Here is a 19,876-nt window from a genome sequence, read left to right as displayed (position 1 = left end):
ATTTCTTCATTGCTGAGTGAAGTTTAAAAGATATCCAGAAAATGACAGTAATGATAGAAAACGCCTCAAAAACCACCAGCGGCCAAAAATGTAAGAAAAAGTGCTCAGGAAACGACCAAAAACACTAACAATGACCCTTTAGAACACAAATAGCTGACATGCCGAAGTCTTCCTCTTGTAAAACTCGGTGGGTTGGCCTGCCTAAAAAAAGACGATGTGTTTACATACCCTTGGGCACTTAAAGCCAAAGTAAAAATTAAATGTTTACTAAGTTATCTAAATCTCTCCTATTAGGGCAGTGTGGGCCATTTCATTATTGAGTTCAGCAGTATAACAGTGTGGAGCTAGCCCCCCTTAGTGGCAACTGCAAATAACCAAGGCTTTATAATTTATCCCAATGTGATACACTTGGAGCAGTCTGTCAGGAAAAAGGCTCTGCAATTCCAAAGATATATTGAAAAAAAAAATGTAAAAAACCTGGTGTTAAAGTGTAACCAGATGATGGCTCCTTGGACACAATTATTTTCAGCTATTCTCCATTCAGTGCTGAAGACCCAAAGGTCCTATACTCACTTTTACACACTGGGCCATTCCTAAACATTAATTTCCAGAATGTAGAAAAGATGTCATTTTTTTTGGATGCATCCCACTGTAAAGTCTGGAATAATAATGCATGCATTCTCCTGACCCAGGCATTTTACCGCATTCCTCCATCACTGGCTCACTGTTTTACAAACTGAAAGAAAGCACACCTGACACTTGCGAGAGCGCTGAAGTGTCTCTGAGCGCAGAATCATGGGCAGTATTTACTAAGTGCTGCTAATCCATAAGGTGCCTGATGTCTCGGCAAAGTTTAATGAACGCAGATGGAAGACGATTCATTGCTCCCTGTTGGACGGATATGTGCTGATATCGCTATAAACATGGTCAGTAAAGTTACGTGGAAGCCGATATTCTGTTATGAGGGGGGAGACATCGCTTGTTCTGGGAGTACAGGAAATTCTGCTGCGTCTGAGACATCTTTCCACAATGCTGCAAAATTTCCTACATTGCCTTCAATTTTTCCTAAAATAATTGGAAATACGCCTACATGAATTTCTGAAACTTTCATGAAGCTGATCTACAAATGTGAAATATATATAACTCCTGATTGACTTCTGAACTAAATCTGATAAAATGGAATCTTACATTTCTGCGGCATATCTGTCCAGTAATCCAGCAAAAATATCTACAAGTAATGCAATAGAAAAAGAGAATTTTGTTACTTACCGTAAATTCTTTTTCTTATAACTCCAACATGGGAGACCCAGACCATGGGTGTATAGCTTCTGCCTCCGGAGGACACACAAAGTACTACACTCAAACGTGTAGCTCCTCCCTCCTAGCATATACACCCCCTGGTAGTCAGTCCTAGCCAGTTTAGTGCAAAAGCTGAAGGAGGACATCCACCCACAAGTAGAGACAGAGCAAAACCCGGAACAACCGGAACCTCTGTCTACAACAACAGCCGGTGATAACACACGGAACAAGAAACCTGCCGACAGGCAACAGGGAGGGTGCTGGGTCTCCCATGTCGGAACTATAAGAAAAAGAATTTACGGTAAGTAACAAAATTCTCTTTTTCTTCATCGTTCCTTATGGGAGACCCAGACCATGGGACGTTCTAAAGCAGTCCATGGGTGGGAATAAATAGAAAAACTGAGAAGTAGGCGAAACCTAACTTCACAAATGGGCGACAGCCGCCTAAAGGATGCGTCTGCCCAAGCTCACATCTGCCGAAGCAAGAGCATGCACTTGGTAGTGCTTCGAAAAGGTATGCAGACTAGTCCAAGTGGCAGTCTGACAGACCTGCTGAGCCGTAGCCTGGGCCTGAAAGCCTAAGAGGCACCAACAGCCCTGGTCAAGTGTGCCTTGATCCCCGGCGGGAGAGGCACTTGAGTACCCTGGTAGGTATCGGAAATGGCCGACCTAAACCAACGAGCCAGGGTCGGCTTAAAAACCGAAAGGCCCTTACGCTGACCAGCAGTCAGCACAAAAAAGAGGTGCACCGCCTAAGAACAGCGGTGCGAGACACATAGATCCGGAGCGCCCGCACCAGATCCAGAGTATGCAACGCCCTTTCAAGGCGATGAACAGGAGCCGGACAAAAGGAAGGCAGGGAAAATGCCCCGGATAAGGTGGAACAGCAACCACCTTAGGGAGAAAGTCCGGAGTCGGACGGAGAACCACCTTGTCTTGATGAAGGGAGGACTCCGAAGAGAGTGCAGCCAAAACAGAGACTCTCTTGAGGGAAGTTATGGCCACTAGAAAGACCACCTTCTGTGAAAGACTAAACTAAGAAACCTCCCTAAGAGGCTCAAAGGGGGGTTTCCGGAAGCCGTGAGGACCGAATCAAGGTCCCAGGGCTCCAAGGGCCGCCGGTAAGGCGGAATGATGTGAGATACGCCCTGCATGAAGGAGCGCACCTGGGCCAGCCGGGCGATACGCCGCTGGCACAACACTGATAGAGCCGAGACCTGTCCCTTAAGGGAATTGAGGGATAGTCCTAGCTGCAGACCGGACTGTAGAAAGGACAGGAGAGTCGGCAAGGCCAAAAGGCCAAAGGATACTTCCGAGCTCGAGTCAGAGTGGAGATGACTTCAGGAGGCATACCAGAAGTCGACAAGATCCATGACTCAAACGCCACGCCGTCAATCTGAGAGCCGCATCCTCGTGAGAGAAGGTCTGGACAGTCCGGGAGATGCTATGGCACCTCTACGGACAGACGGAGCAGGTCAGGGTACCAAACTTATAAATCCAAAAGCGGAAATAGAGATCCATATTTACATATGCATGTCTACCAAGCAAAATATATATAAACCTACATTTAGACCTGCGTGATTATATGGTGCATTAGAGAAAATACACAAAATTTCAAAAAGTGCACAAATTTTATTAACATGATATTAACAGCACAGAATATCACATGATTAGAGACGGATGTCAAAAAGGACACAGTTAAAAGTCATTCCCCTTAAAAACACAGAAAAACAATCCTGGGACAGTGTGGTATAAAGTTGGTATAATTGTAGTGGTCAAAAAATTGGATATATGCATACACCCTAAAGTACATCAAAGCTAATTTGCACAAAAACACCAGTCTAATGTGCTTCAGCAATCATAAGAAGGTGTATGATTATACCCCTAATACATCAGAAATACTAATACTGACACTCCAGCGGATGTAATAAACAACTGATACTCAGAGTTAATACAACATGCAGATGCAGGCATCCTATACATATAAAAGGCCATCATGGATTACAAAGATCAAGGCATGCATTACTGCAGTTGGGTTATTGGTTATTACCCATATAATGATTTACCAAACTTCAGGTCAAGAAGTATATAGTACCCCAAATGCGTACCATGCCAACCTACCACCCAAGGAAAGAGGGGGGAGGGGTAGGCAAGGGATTTGACCAAAAAAGACTTGGTGATCTGCTGGAGGCAGATTAAAGATAATCAGAGACCACTACCTGTTGAACCACACTGCCCAGCACCTCTACGCGCGTTTCACACTCGCTTCGTCAGGAGGTGCTGTGACAGGGAGGTGGTCATCTTTTTATTGCTCAGGACTCACCTGAGGCCCATCAGTGGCGCGCGGCGCGTGGCGACGGCCATGCCGCCCGCTCCAGCCGGCGTCCCGGAAGTCGCATTGCGCATGTGCGCTAATCGCTTCACTCATTGGGCGCCGGCTGCAGGGGAGGGACAGACACCGACACACATCGCGCGCACGGGCATCAGTGAGTCCAGCGCCATCTTGGTTGAGGGCAAAACTCCTGGAAGCCAGCATAGATCACAAGAAATCATACATACATTACTGGAATATTGTTTTTTTGAGCAGTAATCATAGTGTAAGTACACAATATCACATATAGTTGACAGAAGATCCATAATGTCCTGATCCAAAGGTTTGTGAGAAACGCGGCAAACGGGGATACCAACATACATTATTAAGCCATCTATAGCAAAAGGATTTATTTATTACAAGGTTATCCCGTGCGTCGCATGTCCACAACCAAAACAGGACACCATGCGTGTCATACAGGCTGAAATAAAATTACATTGCTCCAATATTTAATATATATATTGATGCACATAAATCCTGGAATGTTGTTCCATCATATTATATCGCACAGATGTTTAATATGCAGATTGATGCACATAAATCCTAAACCGCAATTCCATCATATATGCAGAGAGTCCGCACATAACTGGCCTCCAAAAATTCGCTCTCCCCAAGCCCTGTATATAGGAATTAAAGAAAAAAGATTTAAAAAATGACCATAAAAATCAGACAGAGAGCAATAAGCCCGAGGAGGCAGCTCAAGTCAGACCCAAATAGTAAGTACCACACAGAACATGATTAAACAAGGATAATCAGCATATACCAAAAGAGCGCATGAGAACAGGATTTGAAACAAGAGTTCAGGGCAGACGTATCCACAGGGAGGGTGGTCACAGAAAGGACCTGTGGTCACAGAAAGGGCTTAAAGGACACCAGATCATTTAGGCCCTGAGGCTTAACGGTCTCCAATGTGGTAATCCACTTCACCTCCTTCTGGGCCAATACCTTTCTGTGATCACCTCCCCTCGTACCGAAATAGACCCTATCTATCCCTCTGAATTTAAGAAGACGCCAATTACAGCTATGCTTTTCCCGAAAGTGCCTGGGTATACTATTAAGGGCATCAATTTCTTCCGCTGTTTTGACTTTTGCAGCTTTTTTGATGTCCCTAATGTGCTCGAGGACCCTGACTCTAAATTCCCGGGAAGTCAACCCTACATAGATTAATCCGCAGGGGCACTTAGCCCAATAAACAACAAACGTTGTCCTGCAGTTGATAGTATGTACAATCTTGTAGGACTTAGTATTAGATACGTCATGGAAGGAAAAGGACCTTTCCATTTGGGGACAAAAAATCCGTTGACTTCCCGGGAATTTAGAGTCAGGGTCCTCGAGCACATTAGGGACATCAAAAAAGCTGCAAAAGTCAAAACAGCGGAAGAAATTGATGCCCTTAATAATATACCCAGGCACTTTCGGGAAAAGCATAGCTGTAATTGGCGTCTTCTTAAATTCAGAGGGATAGATAGGGTCTATTTCGGTACGAGGGGAGGTGATCACAGAAAGGTATTGGCCCAGAAGGAGGTGAAGTGGATTACCACATTGGAGACCGTTAAGCCTCAGGGCCTAAATGATCTGGTGTCCTTTAAGCCCTTTCTGTGACCACAGGTCCTTTCTGTGACCACCCTCCCTGTGGATACGTCTGCCCTGAACTCTTGTTTCAAATCCTGTTCTCATGCGCTCTTTTGGTACCGTGTTTCCCCGAAAGTAGGACCCCCCCGAAAGTAAGGCAGGGTGGGGGTTTCGGGGGGGTCCGCCAATGTAGGGCACCCCCCGATTGTAAGGCAGGGTAGCGGGGGGGCCGGGGAATGTAAGGCCGCCTATGGGTGGTGGTCGCGGCGTAATGTAAGGCCGCATATGGGTGGGGGTCCCTGGGGAAAGTACAGGAACTTACCGCTGCCGCTGTTCCCTCGCTCCATCCAGGCCTTCTCCAGTCTCGTGCCACCCGTGGTCCGCCTCCGGTGAATGGCCCCCGCAAGGCTCCCTGCTGGCCATCAGCTCGAGCTGTGATTGGCCAGTCAGCCGGCTCGCAGCTGATTGGCCCTCAGCTCGAGCTGCGATTGGCCAGTCAGCCGGCTCGCAGCTGATTGGCCCTCAGCTCGAGCTGCGATTGGCCAGTCAGCCGGCTCGCAGCTGATTGGCCCTCAGCTCGAGCTGCGATTGGCCAGTCAGCCAGCTCGCAGCTGATTGGCCGAAATCAGCCGCGACGTCACCGCCTGCAGGCTCGCTCCGATTTCGGTAAGTTCCGAAACTGTGTGTGTGTGTGTGTGTGTGTGTACGGTATGTGTATGGGTGCCGTATGGGGCTGTATGTGTCAGTGTGTGTGTGTGTGTGTACGGTACCGGTACGATATGTGTGTGGGTGCCGTGTGGGGCTGTACCGGTACCGTATGTGTCAGTGTGTGTGGTGGCAGAGTGGGGGGCAGAACCACTGTATGGGGAGGCTGCAGGGGGGAGGATGGGGTGGATGCCGGATCTCAAACAATGGGGAGGCTGCAGGGGGGAGGAAGGGGTGGGTGCCGGATCTCAAACAATGGGGAGGCTGCAGGGGGGAGGAAGGGGTGGATGCCGGATCTCAAACAATGGGGAGGCTGCAGGGGGGAGGAAGGGGTGGATGCCGGATCTCAAACAATGGGGAGGCTGCAGGGGGGAGGATTGTCATTTTTTTTTCCAATGTAAGGCCTCCCCCGAAAGTAAGGCAGGGTGGGACTTTTGGGGGTAAAATTAATGTAAGACAGGGCCTTACTTTCGGGGAAACACGGTATATGCTGATTATCCTTGTTTAATCATGTTCTGTGTGGTACTTACTATTTGGGTCTGACTTGAGCTGCCTCCTCGGGCTTATTGCTCTCTGTCTGATTTTTATGGTCATTTTTTAAATCTTTTTTCTTTAATTCCTATATACAGGGCTTGGGGAGAGCGAATTTTTGGAGGCCAGTTATGTGCGGACTCTCTGCATATATGATGGAATTGCGGTTTAGGATTTATGTGCATCAATCTGCATATTAAACATCTGTGCGATATAATATGATGGAACAACATTCCAGGATTTATGTGCATCAATATATATATTAAATATTGGAGCAATGTAATTTTATTTCAGCCTGTATGACACGCATGGTGTCCTGTTTTGGTTGTGGACATGCGACGCACGGGATAACCTTGTAATAAATAAATCCTTTTGCTATAGATGGCTTAATAATGTATGTTGGTATCCCCGTTTGCCGCGTTTCTCACAAACCTTTGGATCAGGAAATTATGGATCTTCTGTCAACTATATGTGATATTGTGTACTTACACTATGATTACTGCTCAAAAAAAACAATATTCCAGTAATGTATGTATGATTTCTTGTGATCTATGCTGGCTTCCAGGAGTTTTGCCCTCAACCAAGATGGCGCTGGACTCACTGATGCCCGTGCGCGCGATGTGTGTCGGTGTCTGTCCCTCCCCTGCAGCCGGCGCCCAATGAGTGAAGCGATTAGCGCACATGCGCAATGCGACTTCCGGGACGCCGGCTGGAGCGGGCGGCATGGCCGTCGCCGCGCGCCACTGATGGGCCTCAGGTGAGTCCTGAGCAATAAAAAGATGACCACCTCCCTGTCACAGCACCTCCTGACGAAGCGAGTGTGAAACGCGCGTAGAGGTGCTGGGCAGTGTGGTTCAACAGGTAGTGGTCTCTGATTATCTTTAATCTGCCTCCAGCAGATCACCAAGTCTTTTTTGGTCAAACCCCTTGCCTACCCCTCCCCCCTCTTTCCTTGGGTGGTAGGTTGGCATGGTACGCATTTGGGGTACTATATACTTCTTGACCTGAAGTTTGGTAAATCATTATATGGGTAATAACCAATAACCCAACTGCAGTAATGCATGCCTTGATCTTTGTAATCCATGATGGCCTTTTATATGTATAGGATGCCTGCATCTGCATGTTGTATTAACTCTGAGTATCAGTTGTTTATTACATCCGCTGGAGTGTCAGTATTAGTATTTCTGATGTATTAGGGGTATAATCATACACCTTCTTATGATTGCTGAAGCACATTAGACTGGTGTTTTTGTGCAAATTAGCTTTGATGTACTTTAGGGTGTATGCATATATCCAATTTTTTGACCACTACAATTATACCAACTTTATACCACACTGTCCCAGGATTGTTTTTCTGTGTTTTTAAGGGGAATGACTTTTAACTGTGTCCTTTTTGACATCCGTCTCTAATCATGTGATATTCTGTGCTGTTAATATCATGTTAATAAAATTTGTACACTTTTTGAAATTTTGTGTATTTTCTCTAATGCACCATATAATCACGCAGGTCTAAATGTAGGTTTATACAGGGTACCAAACTTGCCTGGGTCAGTCTGGAGTAATGAGAATGACCCGACGGCCCTCCTTTCTGATCTTGCGCAGGACTCTGGGCAAGAACTAGAGGGTGAAACACGTTAGACAGACGAAGCTGGGAACAAACTTGAACCAGTGCGTCTGCCGCAAAAACCTGAGGATCGTGGAGCCACGGTTTGACGGCTGAGACAATCAGCCTCCCAGTTTTCCACGTCTGGGATGTGGGCTGTGGATATGGTGGACTAGAAGTCCTCCGTCCACTGAAGAATGCGATGAACCTCCAACATTGCCAGGCGGCTGAGTGTCCCGCCCTGGAGGTTGATGTAGGCAAACGCTGTAGCGTTGTCTGACTGGACTCGAATGTGCCTGGCCGCCAACAGATGGTGAAAGGCTTAGAGAGCTAGAAACACAGCTCTGATTTCCAGCACATTGATCCAGAGGGCTGATTCGGACAGAGTCCAAGTGCCCTGCGCTCCATGGTGGAGATATACTGCTCCCCAGCCGGATAGACTAGCATCTTGGTGAGGATCACCCGGGACGGAGCCAGGAAGGAGCGTCCCTGAGACAGAGGGGACGAAGCCACCACTGAAACGAGCCCCTGGTCTGTGGCGAAGCCACCGCCCCGTGGAAGGAGGAAGTCCGCTTGTTCCAACAGCGGAAAATATCCAGCCGCAGAGGACGCAGATGGAACTGGACAAAGGAATCGCTTCTATTGACACCACCATCTGATCCAGCACCTGTATTAGGTGCCTGATGGAACGACGTCGACCGCCAGCGGAGGGACTGCTGTTTGACTAAGGGCAGCTTCACAAGTGCCGACAGAGTCCCGAATTGCATCCCTGAGTATGAGAACTTCTGGGTCGAAGTCAGAGTGGACTTGGACAGAATGACAAACCACCCGAATTGGTTAGAATGGCGAGAGTGAGCGAGGCACTCCGCTAACAGTCTGCACTGGATGAAGCCCAGACCAGAAGGCTGTCCAGGACAAAAGGATCACTGCCAACCCCTAGAGGTGCAGGACCGCAATCACAGCTGCCCCGACCTTGAGAATACTCGAGGGGCCGTGGCTAACCCCAAGGGAAGAGCCACGAATTGGACCACTCTGATTGCAAAACGTAGCCAACGCTGGTGTGAAACTGCAATTGGCACATGCAGATAGGCATCTCTGATGTCGATGGAGGCTAGGGAATCTCCTTGGGTCATTGATTGATCGCAGAGACTCTATGCGAAACTGCCGCACCTGAACATGCTTGAGAAGCTTGAGATCCAGGTCGGAAGGGACCGCCCTCCTCGGGTACTAGGAATAGATTTAAGCAGAAATCTCAGAACCGTTCCCAGTCGGGAACCGGTACAATCACTCCAGTGGCCTGCAAGAATGCCACAGCCTGTGAGAAGGCGGCGGCCTTGGAGCAGGGGGGAGTTGACAGAAAAAATCTGTTTGGCGGGCTGGATAGAGTTCTATCCTGTAGCCGTGGGAGATGGTATCTCGCACCCACTGATCGGAGACGTGTTAAAACCATATGTCGCCAAAGTGGGAGAGCCTGCCACTGACCAAGGACGTTGCTGGCGTGGCTAGATAGCCAGGAGGAGGCTGACTTAGTGGCAGCATCTCCTGCGGTCTTCTCGTGCGCCATTTGGGTTTACGATCCTTGGCTGAGTCAGTGGACGAGGCCGAGGACTTAGAGAACGATCAGATGAACAAAAAGAACGAAACCTCGACTGATTCCTGCCCTGGACAGGTTTCCTGGTTTAGGTTTATGGCATGGAAGAAAACTCTTCCCGCCAAGAGCTTCCTTAATAATTTCATCCAGTTGTTCCCGAATAGTCTGGTCCCAGCACAAGGGAGCCCAGCAAGGAACTTCTTTAGAAGCATCTGCCTTCCGCTTCCGAAGCCACCGGAGCCTGCGGATAGCGAGGAAATTAGCCGAGGCCACCGCAGTGCGGTGAGAGTCTCCAGCATGGCGGACATGGCATAGGATGAAAAGACTGAAGTCTGGAAGTTAAGGCAACCATTTCGGGCAAAGGCTCTCTGGGAGGGAATGCATCTCCTCAAGAGAAGCAGAGATGGCTTTGAAAGCCGCACTGCTGCAAAAGCTGGGGAGAACGAGGCCCCTGCCGCCTCCATACAGATTTGACCAGAAGGACAACCTGGCGGACAGCTGTAAGTGAGGAGCCATCAGCTACTGATACAACGTCCGGGCTGAGAGTCTAAACACCAGAGGGACCACCTTTGGTGAATGAGCCCCCTCCTTGACCACCTCTGGTGGAAGGCGAAAACTGTCATCAGTGGCAAGCGTTTGCCAGAGCAGACCCTGGGCTTGGTCACAGTGGCCTGAAAACTGGATCGGTTAAGGAACACACTCCTTGTTCTCTTAGGCAAGGTAAACTGGTGCCTTTTTGCCAGAGAGGGTTGCTCCTGTGATACTGGCGGATTGAGGTCCAGTACAGAATTAATGTACAGTGAGAACCTTAGAGAGGTGCCGTCAGCCACTGATACAACTATCAGGGCTGAAATACTAGACACCGGAGGGACCAACCTTGGTGAATAAGCCCACTCCTTGACCACCTCTGGTGGAAGGGGGAAACAGTCATCAGAACCACGCTTTGGGAGCGTCTGTCAGGAAAGGCTCTGGGCTTGTCACAGTGGGCTGAAAACTGGAGTGGTTAAGGAACACACTCCTTGTTCTCTTAAGGTATACTGATGTCTTTCTGCCAGAGGGGGATACTCCCCTGATACAGGCGGATTGAGGTCCAGTACAAATATAATGGACGCAATCAAATCATTAGCATCTGCATCACCTTCGGACCGATCAATGGCACATTAAGTAGCGTCCGAGCCCCCAGTAAAGACATCCTCCTCGTCCAGCGAGTCAGCTCGTGAATCAGAGCTGCGGGACGGGGAAGGACAGGGGACCCTGCGTCTCCATCTTAGGAGGACGGGGTCTGAGATGAAGAGTCCTCTGAGAGCTTTGCTGAGCGAGCCGTAGCAGCCGAAGCGCCCTAAGAAGGGGGCTCATGCATGCTCAGCACCACCGGAGCAGCTGGAGGGGCCACTGACGAGCCTCCAGGCTGAGGGACCACTGTGTTTATGTGCTAAGTACAGGCAGTACGAGTCTACATGCAGTGCATACTAAGAACAGCCTTGCAGCCTTGCTCTGATGTGAGACATGCTGCAGAAGTGGGGGCTCTGTGAGGGAATGCATCTCCAGAATGACCCCCAGCAGAGTATATAAACAGAGAATATAAGCAGCTGCACAACTGGAGGTTGTGGCTTGCCAGACCGTTTAACATACATTTCTGTGCCCTCCAGTCCCCCAGCCCAGGTCCCCATTTGTCACAATGTGGTATCTCTGTGCCTATGCAGACATTGAGAACGCTGAGAAAATGGCGACCGGAGCGAGGAGAGGGGGCGGGGCCTACTCTGAGAGCGGGCAAATGAGGTATACAGGGAGGGAATCTGTCCTCAGTGAGGAGTGTCCGCTCCCTGTGCTGAACAGCCGCTGGGCGGAGCCACACTGTCCCTCTGCATGACTGACATGCAGAGGGAGTGAAACCGAAACTAGGCCTCAGGCGAAGCCGGGGCCTAGATTTAAACATGCGGCCAGCGTGCAGGCACCATCGGCGCGGTTCTCCAGTGAAAACTGCAGAACCGGCCGGAAATGTTACCACAGTTACATAACACACTCCCCCCAATAAATAAAGTACAAGGGGCCCCTGGAACGACCACTTTCTGTGGTAAAAACGTCTCAATACTTAGCTTTTGAGACGCAGGTGCCAGGTCCCTGGGGGGGGTTAAACGCTCCGTCCGGCAGGATCCTGAACAGGGCTGCGGATGGAGACCAGTCTCCTGCAAAGCAGTGAGAACCGAGATGGCTCCCACTTCAAGCCAGAGCCCCAGGGGATGGTGAAGGAGCGCGGCATGTGAAGGCTCCAGCCTTGTAAAGTCAACCTTAACAGCACCGCCGACACAGTGGGGTGAGAAGGGACATGCCGGGAGTCCAGACTGGACCCGCTTTTCTTCCAAATCTTTGAAATCCAAAAAATCAAAAATCAAAAATCAGAGAATGCATGTGTGTGTGTGACCTCCTGAACATAAAGCATTGAAACTGGCTAGGACTGGCTACCAGGGGGTGTATATGCTAGGAGGGAGGAGCTACACGTTTGAGTGTAGTACTTTGTGTGTCCTCCGGAGGCAGAAGCTATACACCCATGGTCTGGGTCTCCCATAAGGAACGATGAAGAAAGGATGAAATTCACAACGACAATGGCTTGCCTAATGGGAGTGCTATTCTGTGACTACTAAAGTGCCTTTTGCACTGGTGAGCAGCAGGGAAGAGGTCAAACCTGGCCTGGACCTTCTCTGCTAGTCCGGGTATTTGGGGCAAAACCCGAGTTGCACAGCTGCAGGATTATAACAGCATAAATAGGCAGCCAGAACTTCTCACTGTGGTGGGTGACTGGGCTAGAAAGCTGAAGCAGGTTTTGTTGGAATAACATATCTGAACGGGACTGTCAGGTCTGGGATTTATGCTATCCTGTTTAACAAGTCGGATTTATGCTTTGTATTCCTGTCTGAAGTAAGACTGTGTTTTTGTTTGTTACCAGTGTGAATAACCTCTGGCAAATAAATCCTAAGTGTTATGAAAAGGCTTGTTTAAAAATCAAATTTGACTTTTAGGATTTCTACTTCCAATAGGTGGCACTAGAGTTTGTCTCCTTCCTCACTGGAGGAACAATGTGAATAATTCCCAGAGGGGCATTGCAGCTATACGTCCCCTTACTGACAGCCAGACTGGTTTGTCAGGTCTCCATAAGGAGAATAGTCTTCCCCGTGGTCACCACATAGCTACTCATAAGGCAGATCAGATACCCACACTTTGCACTGACGAGGGGCAATCACCCCGAAACACCGTACTGCAAATTGGGATTCTGATCTGGCAGATAAATCCTAAGTCTTATGAAAAGGCTTGTTTAAAAAGCCACTTTTGACTTTTAGGAGTGCTACTTCCAATAGGTGGCGCTAGAGTTTGTCGCCTTCCTCCCTGGAGGGACAATTTCAACAGTGTGAATAAAACACTGGTTTTGTACTGAGAATATGTGTCTGCCTCTTTACTGTGTCCCTGTCATTGCCTACCAGAGAGGATTCCCTACATTTGGAGGCCCGCACTAATTTATTTTTTTTTCTTTACCTTTTGGCTGGGTGCTAGTATATGTGCTGGGTGAAGAGTCTGTGGCTAACCCAGTCCAGAATGTCTGTGGAGATGAAGCTTGCAGTGAAAGCGCTTTTGGAGGCCACTCGGTGGCAGATATATATTCAGCAGTAGCAGATATTTAACTAGCACCAACAGACCAACCAGCACATGACAACATCACAGTCAGCGGGAACTCCACAGGTGGTCCACGATGCCATGAAAGCGGTTAGTTCGGCAATTCCCAAAATGGGACCGTAGGATGACGTCAAGACCTACATGGCTTTGTTTGAGAAAGTGGCCAAGAGGGAGAGTTTACCCTGGGATCAATTGGTGGATGTCACCACTCTGTTTCTGACGTCAGCACCCCAGAAGGCGTAATAGACTTACCGGTTGAGCAAGCGGCAGACTACACAATCGTCAAGGGTAAGATCCTGGCACGACTTAACATAAATGGGTTGGTATGGGCCCAGCAGGTGCATCAGTGGGAATTTAACCTTTCAAGCCGGCAAGGTCCCAGTATAATGACTTAGTGCACCTGATACAGAAGTGGTTACAGCTTGAGGTATTGTCCCTCACTGCTGGGGTGGACCGCATAATGGTCAATAAATTTTGGAGGACTTTACCACAGCCCCTCCAGAGCTGGGTAGGGTAACATCCCATAATAATACGCTGCAGATGGACAAGTTTACAGAGCAGTACGGGGATACTGAGGAGCTCCAGGGAGGGCCTCTGGGGTGTCTGGCCGGAAACCCCCGAATGTCCCCAACCCCATCCTGCTCGACAGAGCCAAGGAGGGCTGCTCAGTATGTGTACTGTGGGGAACGGGACCCAATAGTCTACTGTCGATGCCAGGAGCCAGGCCATGTAAGGGCAGACTGCCCCCACCTTGCTGAGACCATGGACGCAAACTTCGGCTACCAACAATACCTGTATGCTGAAAGGGTCAGTGTAACTGGCACCCTGGAAGCTCCCAGTGATAAACATTTGTGTTGGAATAGAGGGCACCCAGGCAGTGGCTGTGCTGGACTCTGGGAGTCTCATGACTCCAGTGTGGGCCAACCTGGTATCACCCAATTTCACCAGGAAGAAAATTGGCATGGCAGGACTTGAACAAATATCCACTACACTGGTAGTGATACACACTCCATCTAGGAAGCGATACCATGAGGTGGAAGTGGCTGCTAGTGTACGAACTGATATTAGGGAGGGACTTTCACTTATTTTCTGTCCTATGGCCAACAATCATGCCACCTTGTGAACGGTCAGTCAGCATGAGTATTGGCCACAATGCATTATATAGAAGTGGTGCAAGAACCTTGTGGCCTCAAGATGCAGGCTGTAGGGGTGACCTCTATTTCAGTGGGGAAAAGGGAGAAAGCTCCTTGGAAAATGATGGCCAGAGAAAATGTGTTGTTGATGGGAACCCTAACAGCATGAGACAGATGCAATATTTACTCGCTGTGAGATTAACCAAGGCAGGCTGTACAGCGTTGACCAAGTGGGGACGGTAAACTATATGGTATACAAGCCGGGTCAGCAAAACTGGGAGCAGGTCTACCATATCAATTTGCAGAAGCCCGGAAAAGATAGAGTGTTTGTGGTGATAATCTGCTGTCTGCTTTTCCAGCGGGGAAGACTCTGTTATTTCCAGATCTTTTCACTGAGCTCCATAGACATACCTACGGAACCCAGCATGACATTGTCACTGAGACCCAAGCCAAAGTCCCATTAAAGTCGTATTGGGTGCCTTAGGCTCAGCAACATGCCAGCTTGGAAAAGGTGAAATCGATGCTGTGACTAAGGGGTCCCAGAGTGAGTTGGCTAGCCTTATAACCTACTGTATGGCGTATTCACCCTCTCAGGGTTTAGCAAAGCAGGTGGCATGCAACGCGGTGATGTGTTTGGTGGTGGATGGGAGCCATATTTCTCCTAGCAAGTGCTTTCCAACTGGTGAGAAGCAGGAAAGGGTCAAACTCAGGTCTGGACCTTCTCCGCTATTCCGGGTTTTTGGGTCAATGCCCGAGTTGCACAGCTGCAGGATTAGGACAGCATAAATAGGCAGCCAGAACTTCTCAGTGTGGTAGGTGGTTTGGCTGTAAAGCTGAAGTAGGTTTTGTGGGAATAACATATCTGAAAAGACTGAAAGGCCCAGAACCTATGCTACGCTGTTTAACAAGCAGGACTTTTACTTTGCATACCTATCTGAAGTAAGACTTGTCACAGACAGAAAAACACAGTGAGAATAGAACAATGAGTTTTGGACTGAGAACCTGTGTGTGCCTCTTTACTGCATCCCTGACATTGCTTACCAGAGCCGATTACCACAAATTGCCAACATAAAACTTTAGGCAATCTACAGCAGGAGCACAAAAAAAAAAAAAAAGGTACTATAATGGACGCTAATAAGTCTACGTCAGTTTCACACATGCGACATTCACAATGCAACCATAGAGAGCAATGTTCAGCCTGCCTTGGATTTCCTGACTGGAGCTCCGCAGCCTCATATGACGAGCGTTGAACAAGTGTAGATCACACATATGACCCAGCAAGTATCAGCATATGTCATATCACTAACCTCCTTATTTTGTGATGCAGAAGTAAACGGAGCTAGAATACCCCTTTAAAGGCCCAATCACCGGTTATTGTTATTCACGAACAGCACATGGACATTATATACTATGGTGATAATCAAGTTAATATTTTTTGTTGTAAAGCATGTTATCACACCCAAAGGGGTGTGCTACCATGCTAAGTGGGCACTAGCCAGGGAAGTAACGCCCTTGCGACTAGTCACAGCCCTAATTAGTATCCCATAAACGCTCTTTAGAAATACTTTTTCTAAAGATCTGTTTATGTGTGCTACTGTATCCTGGGACTAAAGAGAAAAAGAAGCCAGCACAATCTGAAATTGGCATGCATCATATAAAAAGTGCAAATTCACAGATTTATTCCAACTGTACTATAATAAAAAAAATGAGATTTTTAGCAAATAATTGATCAATTCTTTGAGCCACCCCTGCCAACGTCACGGCAAATCTCAATAGGGGGGTCCTAACCTATATTACGTATTTCATGTGCCATGCGGCCTCCTAGATAAAGTTAAAAGCAGAACCATAATGGAGCACACATACCTGTAACCTGTATATAGCCGCTTCCATGTTGCAAAAAAGGCAATTGTGGATAGAGACCAGCCCAGGTCCCAGCATGTGGAGCAAGCTCTACACATACCAGGACTATATCAGAACTGACCCTCCCAGTGCCAGACAGCAACCATTGATAAAGGCGGACCAGATCCAAGAATGGTGCTTAATTAGCATTGCCTGTGGAAAGGGGTGAGGCAACTGAATCTGAACAGCTACCAACAGGAGGAATACATTGCAAACCAAAATCAGGCGTGCATGGTATGGTGATGGTCAGTCACCAGAAATTGTAGCATAATTACAGTCATAACAGAGAAAAAGAAGCCAGCACAATCTGAAATTGGCATGCATCATATAAAAAGTGCAAATTCACAGATTTATTCCAACTGTACTACAATAAAAAAAAAGATTTTTAGCAAATAATTGATCAATTCTTTGAGCCACCCCTGCCAACGTCACGGCAAATCTCAATAGGGGGGTCCTAACCTATATTACGTATTTCATGTGCCATGCGCCCTCCTAGATAAAGTTAAAAGCAGAACCATAATGGAGCACACATACCTGTAACCTGTATATAGCCGCTTCCATGTTGCAAAAAAAAAAAATCTGTTTATGTGTGCTACTGTATCCTGGGACTGATAGAGGGATTCTAGATATGCACCCAGAACTGCTCGTGATTCTGGGTGCACTGGGGACCTGACAGGTTCCCTTTAACTTACCTATAATCGCTCTGCTTATAGTCATTCAATAAAAAAGAAGGGAATTTTGTTTACTTACCGTAAATTCCTTTTCTTCTAGCTCCAATTGGGAGACCCAGACAATTGGGTGTATAGCTATGCCTCCGGAGGCCACACAAAGTATTACACTAAAAGTGTAAAGCCCCTCCCCTTCAGCCTATACACCCCCCGTGCTGCCACGGGCTCATCAGTTTTGGTGCAAAAGCCCGAAGGAGGAAAAAATTATAAACTGGTTTAAAGTAAATTCAATCCGAAGGAATATCGGAGAACTGAAACCATTTAACATGAACAACATGTGTATACAAAAACAGGGGCGGGTGCTGGGTCTCCCAATTGGAGATAGAAGAAAAGGAATTTACGGTAAGTAAACAAAATTCCCTTCTTCTTTGTCGCTCCTTATTGGGAGACCCAGACAATTGGGACGTCCAAAAGCAGTCCCTGGGTGGGTAAATAATACCTCATAATAGAGCCGTAACGGCTCCGTCCTACAGGTGGGCAACTGCCGCCTGAAGGACTCGCCTACCTAGGCTGGCATCTGCCGAAGCATAGGTATGCACCTGATAGTGTTTCGTGAAAGTGTGCAGGCTCGACCAGGTAGCTGCCTGACACACCTGCTGAGCCGTAGCCTGGTGTCGCAAGGCCCAGGACGCTCCCACGGCCCTGGTAGAATGGGCCTTCAGTCCTGAGGGAACCGGAAGCCCCGAGGAACGGTAAGCTTCGAGAATTGGTTCCTTGATCCACCGAGCCAGGGTTGACTTGGAAGCTTGTGTCCCTTTACGCTGGCCAGCGACAAGGACAAAGAGTGCATCCGAGCGGCGCAGGGGCGCCGTACGAGAAATGTAGAGTCTGAGTGCTCTCACCAGATCTAACAAGTGCAAATCCTTTTCACATTGGTGAACTGGATGAGGACAAAACGAGGGTAAGGAGATGTCCTGATTGAGATGAAAAGTGGGCAAGGCAAATGGCCAGGGAGAAAACCCCTGAGCAGAGCACCACGACAGGAATATTTTCCACGTCCTGTGGTAGATCTTGGTGGACGTTGGTTTCCTAGCCTGTCTCATAGTGGCAATGACCTCTTGAGATAATCCTGAAGACGCTAGGATCCAGGACTCAATGGCCACACAGTCAGGTTGAGGGCCGCAGAATTCAGATGGAAAAACGGCCCTTGAGACAGCAAATCTGGTCGGTCTGGCAGTGCCCACGGTTGGCCGACCGTGAGATGCCACAGATCCGGGTACCACGACCTCCTCGGCCAGTCTGGAGCGACGAGGATGACGCGGCGGCAGTCGGTCCTGATCTTGCGTAACATTCTGGGCAACAGTGCCAGAGGAGGAAACACATAAGGAAGCCGAAACTGCGACCAATCCTGAACTAAGGCGTCTGCCGCCAGAGCTCTGTGATCTTGAGATCGAGCCATGAATGTTGGGACCTTGTTGTTGTGCCGTGACGCCATTAGGTCGACGTCCGGCATCCCCCAGCGGCAACAGATCTCCTGAAACACGTCCGGGTGAAGGGACCATTCCCCTGCGTCCATGCCCTGGCGACTGAGAAAGTCTGCTTCCCAGTTTTCTACGCCCGGGATGTGAACTGCGGATATGGTGGATGCTGTGGCTTCCACCCACAGCAGAATCCGCCGGACTTCCTGGAAGGCTTGCCGACTGCGTGTCCCACCTTGGTGGTTGATGTAAGCCACCGCTGTGGAGTTGTCCGACTGAATTCGGATCTGCTTGCCTTCCAGCCACTGCTGGAACGCTTTTAGGGCAAGATACACTGCCCTGATCTCCAGAACATTGATCTGAAGTGAGGACTCTTGCTGAGTCCACGTACCCTGAGCCCTGTGGTGGAGAAAAACTGCTCCCCACCCTGACAGACTCGCGTCCGTCGTGACCACCGCCCAGGATGGGGGTAGGAAGGATTTCCCCTTCGATAATGAGGTGGGAAGAAGCCACCACCGAAGGGAAGCTTTGGTTGCCTGAGAGAGGGAGACGTTCCTGTCTAGGGACGTCGGCATCCTGTCCCATTTGCGTAGGATGTCCCATTGAAGTGGACGCAGGTGAAACTGCGCGAAAGGGACTGCTTCCATTGCTGCCACCATCTTCCCCAGGAAGTGCATGAGGCGCCTCAAGGGGTGTGACCGACCTTGAAGGAGAGATTGCACCCCTGTCTGTAGTGAACGCTGTTTGTCCAGCGGAAGCTTCACTATCGCTGGAAGAGTATGAAACTCCATGCCAAGATATGTCAGCGATTGGACCGGTGTCAGATTTGACTTTGGAAAATTGATGATCCACCCGAAACTCTGGAGAATCTCCAGAGTAACGTTGAGGCTGTGTTGGCATGCCTCTTGAGAGGGTGCCTTGACCAGCAGATCGTCTAAGTAAGGTATCACTGAGTGACCCTGAGAGTGGAGGACCGCAACTACTGTAGCCATGACCTTGGTGAAAACCCTTGGGGCTGTCGCCAGGCCGAACGGCAGTGCCGCGAACTGAAGGTGTTCGTCTCCTATGGCGAAGCGCAAGAAGCGCTGATGCTCTGGAGCAATTGGTACGTGGAGATAAGCATCCTTGATATCGATCGATGCTAGGAAATCTCCTTGGGACATTGAGGCGATGACGGAGCGGAGGGATTCCATCCGGAACCGCCTGGTCCTTACGTGTTTGTTGAGCAGTTTTAGGTCCAAAACAGGACGGAAGGACCCGTCCTTCTTTGGAACCACAAACAGGTTGGAGTAGAAACCGTGACCCTGTTGCTGAAGAGGAACCGGGACCACCACTCCTTCTGCCTTCAGAATGCCCACCG

The sequence above is a fragment of the Anomaloglossus baeobatrachus genome, chromosome 6 (assembly GCF_048569485.1).
Source record: "Anomaloglossus baeobatrachus isolate aAnoBae1 chromosome 6, aAnoBae1.hap1, whole genome shotgun sequence".
Taxonomy (NCBI): domain Eukaryota; kingdom Metazoa; phylum Chordata; class Amphibia; order Anura; family Aromobatidae; genus Anomaloglossus; species Anomaloglossus baeobatrachus.
This window is presented reverse-complemented; position numbering follows the sequence as displayed.